Below are 18,078 nucleotides of genomic sequence, written 5' to 3'. Positions count from 1 at the left end.
GGGCCAAGTAGGGTGTTCAATTCAGTGTTTGGAAAGGGAAAAATGTGTTCATAAGCTGTGAAACATCAGAACACAATTAGTAAGGTTCCTCTGTGCTTCACCTAAAGTGATTTACACTGAGCCGAATGGGAGTCTTGGGCTGAAATTGCTCCAGTGGTGTAGAGGAGCCTGTGCTTTTGTTGAGGATGTAGATGTTGTGAAGCAGTGTGAAGCCTGTGGGCTTCGCTCAGGGGCTGACAGGTGACACATTTGCTATTGGTAGACCAAACAGATAAGTTTTAATTCAGAGCTCTGAAACCTTTCACAGGTACGACCTCCACGTTCTCATTAGGCGTCTTGAAAACCCTGAGATCTTTTGCACACTCCACTTCTTAATAAGGACTTAATTTGCAGCCTTCAAACGAGTTCTTCCTCTTTTCTCTTTTGACAATGCTATGGACATCTAAAGGAAGAGCAGAAGGTGTAGGTGTCTAACACAGTGGTAATGAGTGGCTCAGACTGTACTTTGAGCAGGCTTATTCGGTGAGAGTGCAAGCTCCCTGACCTTCAGAGAACATCAGGGTTCTACAAAGCATCACCCCTCAAAATGAGTAAAGCTGCCTGCGAGGACCAAGGTAGCCAGCACTACATTGTCTGCAGCTACACCAGGTGATCTGTATACATAAACATCATGTTTTAATGTATTTTGTTTATGTGTCTCTAAATGTGTGTGTTATATCTGTAGTTGTTTATATTTATGTAAAGGTATCCATACACATGTGCATATTTCATCACAGGGACTTTTCTTTTCTGTTCCATTTTCTGTTCCACTTTCCAAGAGGTATTTGTCCTAATTTCAGTTGCTCATTGTTGTATACATGGAAAAGTATTAAGGAAAAAAAATTCATCTTAAAATAACTTCCAGTATTTAAAACTCTGTCTATATAGACCATTTCTAGAGTTCGCTTTGCACATATACTACTGATACCAACTTTAAATGGGCTCAGCCCTTTCACCGCTCCAAAGACAAGATTCCTTGTTACAAGCAGCAGTTGTTGCCCTGGCTGACATCAGGTGACTTGTCCAAATGTACAGCTTTTCCCTATCCCTTAACAATTTCCTCTTAACTATTTTTTGGGGTTCAAGCAAATCAAACTTGACCAGATACTATGTTGCATCCAGCCCATCTGCATGGTATCTAATGTTCTGGTGCTAATAGAGAGCTTTTCCTTTCCCTTCTGTTTCTGCAGTAAATGGCGGTTAAGTGATGGGTCTTTTAAAAAGTAGAAAAGGTCAAACATGTACAGAGTACTTCAAAATTACAAGAGAAATGAATCTACAACATTATTCAGTTGAAGAGAAGTTGCATTGTTTGTAAGCATTTTCAGTCACTGCGTGCAAGTCGCATGTTGGAACAGAGGGCACGAGGGCAGGATTGTTGGCGAGTCCTGGTGTAAATCTCTGTCCTTGCTGCCCCAGCCCTCTGGAGCAATGCGGAGGTGATTGCACTGCTGTAGGCAAATTGCTTTTTGCAAGAATTTCAGCTGCTGCTCATGAGAAACAGAACTGCAGTAGCGGTTTGACTGGCTTTCATATAAATGAAGCGTGGTCAGAAGACATTTCTGGTGAGGTTTTGGGTCCAGATGATTTCACACTTCCGCACCGCCTGGTGCACATGCCAGGGTCCTGATCCTGAATGTAAGCCCCAAATTCCCAGAGGGCTGGTGCCAAAGTGCTGGATGCAAGTTATGAGACTTCTACAGATGGTTGCAAGGTGGTTTTTAAGGCACTTTTGGGAATGTGAGAGCTGGCACCAAAATTATTTTGGAATGCAGTCCGTCAGAAAGACATGATATAAACCAGATTGCTTTGTGCTGTTACAAGTTAGTACAATGTTAATCTGGTTTAATTAGTAGCATCTAATGTAAAGGGAGATCGTGTTGTGGTTTCTCACTGCTTTTTACAAAAGCCTCTGAAACACGAGAAGACATAACAGTATGTTTGGAGATGAGCTTTATTTGTACACTGGATAGTGTGTGAAGAGAAGGCATTTAAAGAGCTGACTTCCTCAGTGGCGTGAATGGTACAGTTTCACTAAAATTATGGCCACTTAACCAATGGTAAACTTGATCAAAAAGCTGGTCTAGCAAACCTTTGTTCATTCTGGGCCTGATCCAAAGACCAGACAGAGAACTGGAAATAGTTCTTCCAATCAGTGTTCTGGGCCAAACCCTCTATAAAAGCCATTTTCTTAGCTCAATTTTTATGGCTTCATGTGTCCTGTAAATTACTAGGAGCTGACATCCACGAGTGTAAAATGATTTAGCAATGTGCCTTTTGACAGCTGGGACATGGGGCATTTTAAAGTTTGAAACAGCATCTTTGGTAGAAGAGTTTAAACTGAGCATTTGAGAACTTCAGTGAGGTTCAGAGCTTTGCAAAGGCTTGGCAGGAAGAGAATGCTTTTCTGTGGCAGAAAGTCTAAATCAAGATAAAATTCTGTGTCCCAAAGAGTCATCCAAATCACATGCTGCAGCTTGCTTCTCTTCTGGTAACACTATTTGACATACTGTCAGCAACACCAAGTATGTTTTTTCCCTTCCTCACCCTGCATGTGTCAACACATACAGCTGTGATTAAGAATCCTCTGTTTTACGTTTCATAGGTTTTTGGATTATATTACACTGAAATAAGCCAGTCTTCATCCAATGGTGCTAAACTGCTTGTACATCTAATTGCTTTTCTATGATAAAATAGCTCTGAGAATGAACCGTGTGTGAAATAATAGGATCATATATGAGCATACCTAGGGGAAAGATTGATAAGAAAGCTGAAGAGGGGTGTAGCAGAGCAGGAGTTTACTCCTACAGTATGTTGAAAAATGCCACAAATGTATTCACAAATTCTTTCAATTTTGGAGTGAGGCCGGAGGGTCTGTAATGTAAGAAGTGAAGATTTACTGCCATCTACCGTGCAGCTGAATGCTGGTTACGCATAATGCATTAAAATAAAAAATAATAAGTTGGGTTAGTGTATGTTGTTTTGAAGGGGGATATGGGCTAGGATTTAAGTTGTTATCCCAAATAGACCGTGAGGTTTTGCAGTTCTGCTCCAGCGATTGGCAGGGCGATGGCGCAGGCCAGAAGCTGGTGCATTAACTTTCGGACCATGTGCGTGGCCAGGTACAGCCCTGGGTGCTTCCACAGGGGGTTACAGCTACAGATGCTGGGGGTTTCTTTAAAGAGGTGGTCCTTCAAGCACCTGCAGATGTTTGTAACGGATCTGATTTTTATTACCTTCATAAGGTAGGTAATTAATCTTAAAAAACCTGCTGCAGGTGGTATCTCTTAGCAGATTTGTTACCAAAAAAACTCTTACCCAGAGGTAGGGATTCCTCAAAATTTCTGCATGTTTGTTAAGGTAAAAGGCAAAACACTGAGTGGGAAATAGTTAAAAAGTGTCTTGATGCCATGGCAGGGAGAGGAAACCTAGAAAGTAGATTTTTGTTATTTACTGCCCTCCTACATGTATCGAGGAGCCTTTCGAACTTCTCTTGCACACTTTTTGCTGTGATTTTTGACTTGTTACTACAACATCAATCTCTACTTGGTACTTAAGTGAATGGGCTTCTGGGCACCTGCATCCTCCAACTGGGGCCGTGGGTCCCTTCACATGGCCAGGAGTAGCCCTTCGGGTTACCAAATTCCTGCTGCCTCCCACCTTAAACCTGCCTCAGGCTTTGCCCTTCCTCCTGTCACTGCAGGCTTGTTCCAAAATTCGGAAGGTGCGGCAGCCGGTCAGGATGCCTGTGCCGGCTGCTGAACCCACACCAGCTCACTGTGGTGGCCGGCGGAGAGAAGCCAGCGGGTGTTCGGGTGCAGGTGCTGCCATTCGGACTTTGCTTTTTGGATCTTTATTGTGCTTCAGACCTTTGCTAGACAGGTCTTTGTAGTCTAAGAGAGAAGTGAAATGGTCCTCCTGTATGAATACATTTTTTTTTCTTTACATCAAAACCCTGCATGTCTTTAAGAATTAATTAATTAATTGCCTTAAAGCCAATTTTAGGCAATGGGGAAGTTGCAGTGAAATGATCGAGGAACTCAGATGGTTGTGAAATACTCTTCCCTCCCACGCACAGAAGACCCCAGACTTCTTTCCACATCTTCACCTATTTAGGTGCAACATTATTTGGGATCAAAACTTAAAACCTAGTTTAATACACGGAAAAACACCCATAGGCTTATGTTCTTACAGTGGAAGGGAGTCATTTAGGCAAGAATCAGGGAGCGTTCTACCTTTTGATTCCTGCGAGGTTGTCATTTCTTCTGAAAAATTCTTATTTGTAGGCTTGCAAATGAGTTGATGCCTTGCAGCGTTTTGGTGGGGTGAAGAGTTTAATGTTCTGCTGGTTAATAGTATCCTGCTGGATAGGATCTGTGGTGCTGGTCTTACTACAACTGTGTACTACTACAGCTCTCCTGCATCTAGTTTTACATCTTTTATTGTAAAGGCGGAGTAAATTCTAGTAGTAATAATGCTGATTATATTAAGAAGGAAAACAAACACAAGGCTGGCACTAGAGGGGAGTCCTTTTCTACGTTCCCAAGACACCATTACAGAGAGGTGAAATTTCTTATTAAATTGTGTGAAAAAAATTGCATCTCCCTCCTCCTACTCTTTCTACCATCTAGTGTAATAATTTATTTAGCAATTTGCTGCAATTAGAGAAGATGTCTGCAAGGATGAAAATGTGTGGTTTCTAACTAAGGCTGCCCTCATCCTCTGTTGTGTTGTATGATGTCTGTGCTCTTTGTAGCCCAGGAGAAATCAGTGGCTGAAACTGATGGATACCTGTATGTGCATGTCAGATGTTAATTTCATTTCTCCTAATTCATTATCAAATTTCTTCATACGTCATTCCTGAAACTCGTATATAAAGCATGTTAAAAATCCCATTTTTTCTAGAGAACAGATCCTGGGACTTTCATGAAGTATTCAGGTTGTCATGAAAGACAGTGTGGAAAGACAGATTCTTCTGGCTCAGCTTTACCTTAAGGATTTTGCTGCGGTATTGGAGTTCAGTGTGAAACTACGCAGTAACTATTATGTTATTAATACAGTTTGCTCCTAGTTTGTCAAAGGAACAACTCGGGGTGCCAACTGTAAATAAGTTTCTAAGATAACAGTAGGACTCATGTTTTCAGGTTGTAAGGGAGCAAGATGTACCAGAAATACCACTGTATAATTTTTGCTGGACTACTAAAACCAGTGCTGGTTAAAACTGATGAATATTTTTAATGGTGTTTTGGGTTTTCACACTCAAAACACAGTAGTGTGAAATGCATTGATTTGGGGGGATCTTACAGCATCTGCTCATCTTTTCTCCCTAGCTGAGGAGCCTGCTGCTGTAAAACCTGCAGTTCCCAGAGCACGTTGGGGTTGCAGCATCCAGATGTAGAAGAGGGACAAGGATTCTTTCCACAGTGGAATTTGTCTTTTTGGCAGGCGCTCTAGGCAGACAGGTGTAGGCAACTTCGGAGCCAGCTTTAGGTCTGTCACTCGATAGGGCTGCTAATGAGCTGTTTTATGCTTCCTTGCTGTAGTGGATGATGTTGTAATTCCAAGGACGGTCTCGAGTTTCCTTTTGGGAGTATTGTCCATAGCTCCTCAAGAGATCTCTGCACAGGATCTTTCATGGAGCTGTAGTTAAAGTCTTTTCTGATGCTCACATATAGTTATTCTTTTAATAAATTGGAGTGGCCACCCAGATGCTGGTATGGTTAAGCGTAATGTACTGAATTATTTTCTTCATGCCTGATGGGAAGGAATTCCACAGCATAATTGATGGCACAGAGCAGGACCAGAGCACGGGGCAATGCTGCGCCTTGCAAATGGCGAAATGCCCTTTACAGTCAGATACACGCTGTGTGAGAGTCCGTGCTGAGCCTGTCTGAGTGCTCACCAGTGCCAGTCGGGAGGTATGGAAGTTTTTGAGTTGCAACCAGTGTCTGTAGCTGAAAACAAGCTGGAGGAGCAATTTAAGGCATCTTGATTTGGTCTCAATCAGTTTATAGAGTGACCTCGTTTTGAGGTTTATTTTGAATATGTCTTTGAGAAGCAGATTAAAATGAGGTCTTTCATTACCTAAATATGTATTTTAAATGTATTTTTAATTATAATGAATTTTTTTTTCCTGTCACTGTGGTGTGACATGTTGATGTGCAAATTTTGGACTAAATCTTGCATTGTAAGTGCTTTGGGGCTCCCATGTGAACATTAACAGCATCTTCTCAGATCTCAAATATGTTACAACAGATTCCCAGTGGAGGCTGAGTCTATGCTGCTGAGATCAATATATATTTTATCTTTGGCTGAGATGAACGGTAGATCAAGACGACAGTCTGCAGTGCTCTCTGTATTTACCTTTACTTTCCAGTAAGTTGAAAGCCATGACAAAACATATTGGACATCAACTATTTCTTTTTTCTTGTTTTCTCAGGGTTTGAGAACCTGACAAAATCTGTGTCATCTCTGAAATGCGGCTTTAGAAAAAATCATTTTTCTTAGTACTTTACCATTTTTCACTCTCACACAAGGGTGTTTTAAAAAGAGATGCCCAGCTACTTTCAAAGCAATAAACAGTGGTGTTCTGTTTGTAATCTTCTACTTTGGGACAAAGAAAAACGATGAAAAGTTTCAAAGATTGGATGTCTTTTTTTAGTGCATACAAATATTGGTTAGAAAATTTTTATGTGAGTAAATAGTGTTCAGCTGGGGAAAAAAAAAAAAAAAAGGAAGAGCTGGTTTACTTGAAATATCCCCAAATCTTCCTGTATTTCTCACAGGATTCCCCAGGTGTCTTCTTTGGGTTTGTCCTTAGGCATACGAAAAGCTGTTGTGAAGTTCTCATGTGCTTATTTGAAGAAAGTAGTTATGTTCAGATATGTATTGTTCCTGCACATGGTTGTCTGCATCTATGGAAAGGCGTAATCAGATTTTCTTGCAATTACAAGCTAAAACCAACGACGTATAAAGGTGAACACACAGGAGGAGTCTGACTGCAGTGTGCATCCTTCTCTTGACTTATATGAAAATTTATAAATGCTGTATGATATATTTCAAGTATCTCTAAGTAGTTCCCATCTCATCTACTCTTTGTGTTAATTTGGCCACTTGCTTTTAGGCACTGGGGAGAAGGAAACATTACAAGAGGGGATTTGGAGATGGAGAGAAACGGGCCCTTTAGATTTCAATGCAGAGGGCATTATGCTCATAAGGAGAAAGACGGACAAGTAAGAAAGTTGGCCCCAAAGCTGATGAAGTGGGAAGGAAAAGAGCCTTGCTGGTGCTGGGAAGAGTTTGAAGGTGAGGACTAAGACCACAGGCTTCATGCCCTCGGACCTACAGAACTGTGTGAAGAGGGGGAACACACGTGCAGAAGCTCTGTCATGCATTGAAATAGTGGGGGCCATGCAAATCTTACAAAGGAGTGGGGATCCCATTAATCAAGCCAAGAGACGCATGTTGAAGTTCTAGTTGTAACTTGAAAGGAAAAATACGTGGGGAGGGAAGCACTAAAATTTGACCACTACAGGCTGGAAGGTTGAGGAGAGGACCCATAAGGGTAGCAGGTGGAAAAGAGGACAAGCAGACAAGGAGGACCTAGAGCAGGTGAAGCCCCAAAAGATACCTTGTCAGAGAAGAGACGTGGGCAGGAGTGCGAGAATCTGTAAGGAGGTCAGGGGAGATGCACCAACACTTTGGTCTTGTCTGGATATTTGTTGAAGCTGTTTAGAAATAGGCACATTGACCTGCGCTGTTGTCTACCTATTCGATCTCGTACTGTTGTATAATATCTTTATCTGTCCCCTGCACAATATGAATCAATTCATTGTTTTTTCAGTCTGGAGAAAGACAAGGAAAAGGCAAGTGCATGGGCTCTTTCCTCTATTCCCTCCCCTCTTTTCCCTCCTCTTTCTCCCCCTCTTTTCCACTAATACTCTGAAAAAGCTTTCCTAGAGGGTGACTAAGGCTCCCCTTGGGTTTGTTACATTTTGAAGCCAGACATCCCCATCTAGTGGTTGTTCCACTTTGACTCACCGAGTACCAATTTTGGGAGAAGGATGCCCCCTGCACACACACCGCAGTAAAACCAATTGTAGCCCCCCTGTTATCTCAGTGTTTTCCTTGTGGATGTCTTAAACTGCTGTGAATACAGAATAAAGTACTTAAATTTATTTTCCAAAAGGAAAATAATAATTTTTTACTACTTATAATTTGTATGTGGGGGAAAAAAATTGCTGCTATATTGAAGGGAATTATTTCACAACTGCTTCTGACACAGCAAATGTGCATGAAAATGTTTGTTATCATGACTGTATATAGACTGAGAAAATAAAGCAGGATCACATTTGTTCATTAACAACAAATTGACAAAAAGAATAGGCTACCTAACAGTACAGTGCTTTGTGAATTCAGTTATTACATTAAAGTAAAATCACTGGGACCTTGTAGCATGTATAATAATGCAGAATCATATTTCTGCTGCACAGAGCTTTTGTGACCTTTTGGAGGAAAATATAATCACTTGTTTTTCTTGTTGGAGTCCTGCTCCCTCCAGGTTTCGCCAGAAATCCCTTGTTGCTGGTGAGTGTTGGTGTTTGGCTGTGAGTCAGGAGCAGCTCCAGGCTGGTGTTTGTCTCAGATTTGTCCTGGTGAGGGCTGTGGTGGAGCCCTCTGGCCCTCCCTGGCTGCAAGGGAAATAGAATAGTACTCAGAAATGTGGTTGCGCTGTCACGACCTGAGGTGAGGAGACATTTTTAGGACCACTTGGGACTGGAGAGGGAAACAAGAAAGGAAACACCCTTGTTAGGCAAAGCCAACTCAAGGTGTGTTCCAGGTTGGCCATGATAACCCCCCTGGCTCCTTTTGTAGTGCTTACTCCACCGTGGGGTCCCCACCACCTGTGGGGCTCCCCAGGCCCTGGGAGGCTGGTGGAGACCAGCAGGTACCTGGCGGGGGTGGGCAGCATCTCTCCATGGGACACCTGGTTCGGCGGGGGCTCCTGCCGTTCCCCGGGGAGGGAGGCACCACAAAGCACCTGCCTTTCCTTCCTCCCTTTGCCATGAGCCTCTCTGTTGGGCGCTCTTTGCTCGATGATGAAATCCTCAGAAGTAGAGCTAATATTTTTCAGCCTTTACATAATTAATTTATGCCTAGCCAACTCATACAGTAATATATCAGTGCGAACAGAGCTTGACTTAAGGCACTAATCCTGTGGGCAAAGAAATAAATCTCTGCTGGACTCGGTTGCAGGAATGGAGCCAGAGTTTTTTATTTCTCCTCAATCTTGGCCTTTTAATTCCTTTTGCTTCTCTTCTTGAAGACTTCCTCCCTCCCCCCCCGCTTTTTTTTTTCTCTACATAGATACATATTCAGAGATCACAAGATAACTTTTTGGATCCTTCTCTCTTCCCTATATTAAATCCTCTCAAGGCCGGTCAGTATTTGGTTTATGTCCTATAGGGCTAAAATGCAGCCAGGCTTAGAGATGCCTGCAGAGTTTTTGGGGGTATTATCCCCACAGCTTTCCCTGGCTGATACCCAGCGCCTGTCACAGCACCTGGGAATAAGTGTTTTCTTGCTGCGTAAACTGAGCACTGAGTTTCTCCATCTGAAAATCTCAGTTGATTCTTAAATGTCTGGGGAAAAGAATTGCCTGGAGGCAGCTGCAGTTACTGGTGAGGGGCTGGGGTGCAAAGGGAAGGAGAAAGCAGCTGCTCATCCCTTCTGCAGTGGGGGAACATCTGCAGAAGTGCCTGGCTGAGCGCTGGCTGCAGGAGCTGGTGACTCACCTGTGTTTATTGCTGGAGATGAGAGTAAGAATATTCAGCTGAAGTTCTGAGAACTTCCTTCATTTCCATCTTCCTCAAATGAGTATTTTTAATGTGTACTTTATGCAGCCATTTTTAATCAGATCTCTTTGGTGGAAGTGTCCTACCCAGGCACTTTCTGTTCTCATAGCAGAAGCAGAACTGGTTCCACATTACATCTGCGCTTTTTTTTTTTTTCTTTCTCCAAGTTGTTAACGACTGAAAAGCCATCGGGTGGCAGCATCAGCCAGCGAGCATCTCAATTAGTTGCTGAGCTAAATGCAAAAGTGTAGGTAGGAAAGATTAGAAATGACGAGTTTCTTTATACGGAAAAATTGCTTTGGTTTGTATTTGAAGAGGCTGTGTTTAACTGCACACCACGTATGTTTTGAAAATCTTTTTAAAAACAATTATAACTAATGAAAAGATATAATGCATTAACTTTGTAGTTGCATGTAAGGCTTTTGAACCTGAAGTTGTTCTTTCCTGTACACAAATTCAACCAGAACGCAAGAGAGCTCCCTCTGATTTTATGGTCTAAATGCAGTGAAGTGCCAAAAAAACCCCCGAAAACCAACAAAACCAAAACCCCAAACCAAACAAACACAAACAAACAAAAAACCCACCAAAAAAACCCCCAAATCACCCAAAACCTCCAAACCAGCCCAAACAAAAACCCCACCAAGAAGAATATAATTAACTTTCTGATTATATCAGATTTAGGAAGAAGGTAGTTACTACCTCTGTAGTTACTACCAAGACGTGTGAGGTTTTTTGGAAGGACTTGGCAATAAAGAGTCAGCTGGTGTCATTACTTTGGTGTTAAAGGAATTATTCTGATGCCCAAGAGCTCAGACCTAGCTTTCTATTTTTAATCCTTTTTCTTCGAATTTCTTCAAAAGCAGAAGCCTTAATTTGTAATCTGGAGGGTTTTGGTTAGTTGTTTGGTTGGTTTGGTTTGGTTTGGTTGGTTGGTTTGGTTTGGTTTTTAAGTCCTTATGAATGTAGCATAAAGTGAATCAGATGCTGAGGATAAGAGAAGCTGCCATGCAGGAGCTCTGGGCGGTGAATGGGGAATCTTTAGGCTGCACTTGCACAGGGGCTTAAGTGCTGTTTGAGCTTGGTGTTCCTGAGCTGTGCACACACAGCAGAGTAACAGCATCTGGGTTTCACATAATACATTTATTTCAATTTTCCCTTTATTCACTTTTTAGTTAATACAAAGCTCACTGATGTCTTCAGCTTCAGGTTTGGAAAGCCGTATTTGTGATAATGCACTATTTCATCCTACATTTGGAATGAGCGAACTTTAAATATCAATGTATTTGTAATGATGTAAAACTTGTAAAACTGACTAAGAGTGCCCACTTTAGGCTTTATTTCTAGGTAAGGTTGTGTTTTCTGTAGTAGGACTTGTAGTTATTTTTGTCCTGGTGTACGGTGTCAGCTCAATTATACGCATTTTCACAGAACTGCTGTTCTTTACGTTCCTGTTGTTAACTCAGCCTGGCAAGACTATGAAAGCCACAGATAAATTTTAACTTTTTCGTAATATTCTTCCCTTCACAGAGCCTATCCAAACAGGAACATTTTGTGTGGTACCAAAAAAAAGCCTCACGATCATGCTGTTCACATCTTGCTTTCAAATGCATCAGATAATACCACTTGTTTAAGCTTACTCACGTCTTGGGGAATGTCAGAAGTCTGCATCACATGAGCTGCTCCTCAGATTTCCCAGCCCGTATCAGCATGTTTTTCTGGGGAGAAGCAGAGTGGAGATCTTATTAAAATGCCTCATCCTATATGTTGGTATTGATATTCAAGTTTTGGGCTTATTCCTGTGATTTTCCTGCAGTTTTTCACATTTACATTCAGCTGCTTTATGTGAAAATACCCTGATATCTTTCTTTTCTTAAGGTGTATGTATCAGATGGAAGAACATACATTCTAACTAACCGCCCTGCTTGCATTCTTGTTGATGTTTTCACTTCGTGCCCAGCCCCCAGACTTACCATCTTAGGGCATCTTTGAGCCTGCCTTCAGTTTAATTTTAAACATTTCTATCCTCTCTGCTGCATGATCTGTTTATAGACTTAGTGTTACTTGTCCCCCTTCCCTCCTTGGAGCTCAGGAGGCCAAGAGGGCGGCTGGTGTGTCCTCACTTACGCTCTGGGTCAGCAGCCTTCTCCAGAGCAAATATAGCATGTGATGGACGGGGGAAGTGCCTGATACAATCTGGCTTTTTTCCCTCTTGTCTCCTGCCTTCCTGCTGCCTGTGATAAATGCACCACATACAGAACGTGGAGGTGCTCCAAACCAGGCAGATCACTGAGCCTTTCCTCATCAGCATCACTTTCTCCTGCTCAAGGGCTACTGTACTCACCAGATCAGCTGTGCAAACCCTAGAGAGAATGAGAAACGAGGAACCAAAAAGGCTGGCAGCACTGAAGTGCTGGGCTGCCTTATGCCTTGCTGTCGGAAGACTTTTACTCGGGACAAAATCTGCTCAGCGTGTCTGACCCTGCCCCAGGGGAAGGCGCTGGCCCCATTCCCAGTGACTCTGATCCTGTTTCAAGAGTCAGAAATGGATTGGCGTTGCTTCCCAAGGCCTCCAGCGTGTGCTTTGTCCGTCCCGTCCCCCCCCAGTTTCTCCCCCGTGGTGCGTATGGAGTTGGACGCTCTGCATGTGCCCATATAGGGAACGGTGTCAACTCTCTTGTTGACACGGGCTAATCCAGCCAGGCATGCACAGGGGCAGCAGGGTGTGATGCTCACGTGTAGCGTGGCAGATGGCACTTGGGACTGGCTGTCTCCATCACACCCCTGAGACTGACATACAAGACAGGGAAAGAGGTTTTTCATGTACCTCTGCATGTTCCCGACCAAGTTTCTGAGGAGCCGGGCTGTGGTAGCCCCATCTATTGAGCCACACTCATTCCTAGAGGAGAAAATGATTGACTCTTTCCTATGCTGCAAATTAATGGCAGCTCTGCAACACTTTTAATTTGTACAAAGTCTGTGCATTGTATTAGGTGAAAACAACTGAGCAGGATAAGAGGTCTTGCAGTAAACACCTTGGTGAAAGCCTGGTTGGCCATGTCCTCCTTTGCCAGATGTTTGGCCAAATGGGACAAATCTCAACTAAATGCCTTGTTACTGAGTTTTCATCAATGACATATAGGTAGCCCTCTTTTAAGTTATCCACATCCTAATGCTGGAGTGGGCAACAGAGGTTATTGTGTGAATTATTCTCTTTCAAACTCCAATGATGCAAAGGAACCCACTCCAGGAATGGAGATACCAGCTTTGCCTTCAATAGACAAATCAAGGCATGAAAGCACCTGAGAGTATTGGTGACACAGAGACCACAGGCCAGATCACAGCCAGAAGACCTGACTGAAGGTTTACTGAATCTGATGAAAGATTTCAAGACTGATCTGTTGTGCTGGAGGTAATCCAATTAGGTAATTCAAAAACAAAGCACACATAGAAACTGCTCAAGATCTCTTTGTAACTGCGCTTAACACACCATCTTCAGCTGCTGTCCCATCCACCAGCTTGTTTCCTTCTGTAGTAACGAACCACTGCATTCACTGTGGACTACAATACAAAACCCAGTAGAAATGACAGAAAAGTAGGCAAAACAACATGAAAGCAGGTGACGATTCCTCTGCCCGTAGATGGGAACCGGCTGGCAGTACTGCAGGAGGCCTGTGTTTCTCTGCAGTGAAAACGGACCCTCCGCTCACGCCGCACACATGGGCAACTTGGTCCTGTTTAAAATCTGTTTTCTCTGCTAATTAATATTTTCTACGGAGCTAAAATACTTGTGTTAAAATATTTGATTAGCTCAGGAGCTGAATCAGCTGCAGAGTGAGTGTGGATGGTGACATGCAAGCAAATCCTGCACGTTCTCTTGTTGCCTCAGTTTGTTAGAGGTTTTTTCGACTAGAAAAGACTATTAAACACTCTGACCTTAAGTGTAACACAGAGGTCTCATGCTGTGAGATTCAGAGGGTGCTTTGACCCTCCCTAAACCAGGTTTTATAGCTCATCCCAGCAGCTCTGATGCCCGATCCTGGCAGCAACTCTACGCTGTGGCGTGAATAGTGTCTATTGGCAGTTAGATTTGGTGCTGCATATCTCTGGAGTCTCACTCTCTACAGACACCTGAGCAACTAAAAAAAAAAAACATTAGAAATGCTGATATGGGCTTGTTTTAATATCTAACAGCAGTGGCACCTGTAATCCTAGAAGACTATGATAAGGTTTGCCACCGTTCCTTGATATCATGTTAAAAAGTATTTGTGAATTTTGAATGCATTTCCTAGTGAACCTTGAAAAATGTCAAGGCCCAGGCACTCCAAACTTTTGGAATCGCAGTCTCGTGAATTATTTCTGGTCTTCAATTTATTAGTTGAAATATAGACATGTAAAACAGATACTCAGTTTTCCTGTCTCTCATAAAGAAGCTGTAGAGGAAGTTGTCTGATTCTAGTCCCAGTAAGGAAGCTGGTTTGCCATCCTGGCCAAATCAGGCTGCAATGCTGGTTGCAAAAAGAATTGTAGCTGGATTTTTTTAGTAATTTGTTTGAATATATATGGAGTAGGATGAGAACTCAGGAGGAGTGACTGGCTGCAAGTAAAAGCAGAAAAAAATACATGTGAAGTTTGCTGCATGAACTGTGAAGACAGCTTCTTTATCTCTTCTTTCTTCAGGGAAGAAAACACTGCTCTGTTTTACTGCATGTGTCATAAAAATTGAGATGGATGTAGCAAACTCATTTAAAATAACTTATTTGATTGTTATAGAAATAGAGGAATTCTTATAGCAGATCCAACCACAATTCTGTCTGTCTGCCAGTGTCTCATTTCTTAGAGTATTATAGAAAGCAAGACTATAAAGCTCATTTTTGTGGAATATGGAGATAATCTTCTTCCAGCCCCTACCCTGTAGATGGTGGTTTATGCCTGGAGATTTTCAGGCTCATGTTCCATCCAGACATCAGGATGTGTCATTTATTTAGTAGTCTTCTCTGAGTGGGGATGCTCTAATATCTGGAGATCTCTGTCCTTTTTTTTTTTTTTTAATTCTGCTGTTTAAATATTCAAATTGATCCGTCACATCCCTGCTTGGCTTGCATCGATGCATCTGACATTTCAGGATGTTTTCCAAATGACGTACTGATGGTTTTTGTTACAGTAATACTATGATCCAGCAGCTCTGGAGATAGGAACAGAATCTGAATTTTTTTGTGCTTGCTGTAATAAAAAGAGATTTTAAAATGCATTAAAAGATATCAGAGTCCAGAGATGATGCTAGGCAATTTCTGTGAAAAGACTGCCCTCTGAATTAGAAAGTCATGCCTAAACAATCCCTAAGGAGAGTGCTAGAGAGCAAAATTTCCTGAAAAGCTGCACCACAGGCCTTATAGCACCTCATCAGATATATTATTGCCTTTAACTCAGTGATTTTGCTCTACGTGTGCCATCTTCTTGGTTAAAAGTTCTTGTCAGCTGCATTACTTCATCTTTGCTTCCCCCCCCACCATGATGCAAGTGATCTGAATGATTTTTTTTTTTTTTTTTCTTTTTCCTTACCCCCACTAGTACCCAAAGATGAGCCTTTCTAGTCCCACCAGCCCCTGGAAGCATCATATTACCTTAGCAGAGGGTGTCAGGAGGTGGGGAGACCTTGCATGTGCCTACAAGGTGGGTATTGAGACCAGCCAGCACATCCTTCCTCTGTGAAGACAACGGAGAGGCTTCCAGCTGAACTTTAACCGGTTGAGAGGCTTCATTGTCTCTCTCTCAAGTGGATTTACTTTTAAAAGTAATATTATTTTTAGTTGCTTTTAATTAAGGTGGCAAAAAGACTGGAAAAGGCACATTATAGCAAAAGTTAACTCATTTATTCTGAATAGCAGGCCTTTCCTTGCGGGGAAAAGAACTAACCGCTGGTTTGTTGTGTTTGTTTGGTTTGGTTTGGTTTTCTTTCTCTCTTTTTCCTGTCCTTTTTTTTTTTTTTTTTTTTTTTTTTTCCAGCTAGATGAAGCGAAGACATGCCATAGGGATGAGATTTGCCAGATTGCCTGGAATGCTGTCATTTTGGGGCGAGTTCTTTCCCTGAGTGTGAAGCGAAACAGGAGTATCTGATGACAGATCAAAATGCAAGTTAGGGGAAAAAAACAGAGCTGAGACAGTGAATCTTTTCCCTCTCCGGAGAGATCAACAAGCGTGCAGTCTGAATGCTAGGTAGCGTTTTCTAAAATCAAATCGCCCGTGTTACTCACCTCGCTTCCCTTCGCCTTTGGCCCGCTCGGTCTCGGTGGAAAAAATGCACGTCTATCTGCTGACACAGTGCAGTTGGCCGCCCCTGCCCGTCCTGCCCGTTGCGGCGGCAGCTGCAGGCAGGGAGGAACCTGCAGCCTTCAGTCACCAGCCATATGCGGGCAGCGGTGAGGATTAACTCTGCTCCTGGCTGGAAAGGTCCCGACGCGGTTCCCAGGCTGAGCTCGCCATATGTGTTTCACGTGATTGTCCTGAGGGTGACACGAAATGGAGAGTTCAGATTCGAGTGAAAGTTGGTTTGTGTTTCTTCATCCCGTTTAATGCAATGCAGATGCAGAGGAGAATGTGAGGACGTCTGTGCCGGGGGAGGAAGATGTGACAGGCTGTAGAAAAGCCCCGTAGGTTTTACTAATGCCTTCTCCTTCCCCTGAATTTTCTGCTGTTTGCTGATGGGAGTTGCATGCGTGAAGGGACACCCTTGAACCACCTGTTAGGCGCCTTTCCCCTTTCAGTCACAGTCTTTGCCATCTCTTAAAGATATGGGGCTTTTTATTTGGAGAAAAGCCAGAAACTTGAACAGTAGTTTTCTCCTTTGGAGAGGTGGGGAAAGCGGGCTGACGTGACATGGGAAGGAAGAAAGAAGGCAAGAAAAAAATTAGAAAACATGGATAGAGACCCCTCCAAGCTCCACTTTGAGCGAGTGTGAAATATTGCAGAATTATAACTTTTTTTTTTTAAAGTGAAATGCGCATATTCACAGGCACATTTAGTTTGTGGTTTGCCTTACTGCAAAGTAATTTTGGAAATGGCATCTTCCATAGAAGGATCATGTCACACATATAGAATGCCACTGCTACTGTGAAAGGTTTCCAGACTAATGCTGTTAATTGCAAAAAGAAAGTTTAACGAGCTCTTGCTGTGTCCCAGGAGGGCAGTAGAGTGGCCAGCTAAACACTATGAGTTGTCTGATGGGCTGAAGGGTCTAATGTAGCCTAGGCAAAAATAGGAATATTTGGCTTATTTTTATCTTTGGATGTGGTAGAACAGCTCATTTATTTAATAGATGTATATACTGTGATATGTTAGGAACAGGGACAGTAAAATGGATTTTTTGTGTGTTTATGTTATTTTTTGAATAATGTGAAATATAGGGAAGATCAATGATTTTGCCACTCACATGTAAAGCATAAAATATTCTGGTTTAGGAAGGTCCCAAACTTGTTCTTGAAAAGCTTTGATTTTACAAGGCTGGATCAGCAACGAGAAGACGTGCCAAGATAACTCATCAAATGCTGCATTAAGGATGTGGAGGTTTTGCATTGCCTCTTGCCTCGGCTCTGTAGCCCCAGCAGAGCCTGTGATGCAGGTCAGTGCTCATGTGTTTTTGGAGCAGTGGATTAGCGCTGGGCAATGAATTTCCTTTCCGTTGAGTGTCTCTGAGCTGGCAGATAGCTGACTTGAGCAGTAATATTAGCCCAAATAACATCAGTGTTTTTCCTCAACACCTCAACTGTCCTTAGGAGGCAGCCAATCTGAACATGGGCAAATTGCTCAGGGGCTAAAATATGATGTATTTGAGTGCGCATTTTAAGAAATTGTTAAAACTTCAGCTGGGTAATGCTTGTTGCCTTCCAGAGCAAAGGCTTGCTTTGTAAAAGTCAGTGCCTCTTGGTCTTCGTTAGCATGCCGTGATTTCTCCACTTCTTGACAGATTAGACTGTGACCCTCTCCCTGGTGGGATCCCGTGGCGTTACACTGTGCAGAAACAGGATTTTGGTGCTGATACGCAAAGAGACCGAGAACATATGGCATAAACATCAACCGATATTGTTTGCCATCCACACTTGCTGAGTGTAACGCAACAAGACCAGCTCCCGGCAGCCACGTGATCCGCCTTCCAGTCCTCCATTGGGGTGGGGTGGGTCTTTTTTTTTTT

General features: G+C 42.7%; 1 protein-coding gene and 1 long non-coding RNA gene across 3 annotated transcripts in view; one reads left to right on the top strand and one right to left on the bottom strand.

Moving 5' to 3' along the window:
* RBM20 (RNA binding motif protein 20) overlaps positions 1–18,078 on the top strand; it is a 102,513-nt gene that overhangs the window by 50,295 nt on the left and 34,140 nt on the right. The gene's annotated exons all lie outside the window — the stretch shown is intronic.
* On the bottom strand, positions 8,286–16,438 carry LOC135990720 (uncharacterized). Its single transcript, XR_010606456.1, has 4 exons — positions 16,145–16,438; positions 11,535–11,608; positions 9,834–10,126; positions 8,286–8,729 (listed from the first exon to the last, which is right to left on the bottom strand). It is a non-coding gene; the product is annotated as an uncharacterized LOC135990720 (long non-coding RNA).

The sequence above is a fragment of the Caloenas nicobarica genome, chromosome 7, assembly GCF_036013445.1.
Source record: "Caloenas nicobarica isolate bCalNic1 chromosome 7, bCalNic1.hap1, whole genome shotgun sequence".
Classification (NCBI taxonomy): domain Eukaryota; kingdom Metazoa; phylum Chordata; class Aves; order Columbiformes; family Columbidae; genus Caloenas; species Caloenas nicobarica.
The sequence above is the reverse complement of the archived record's forward strand: the minus strand, read 5'-3'. Positions and strand labels throughout refer to the sequence as shown.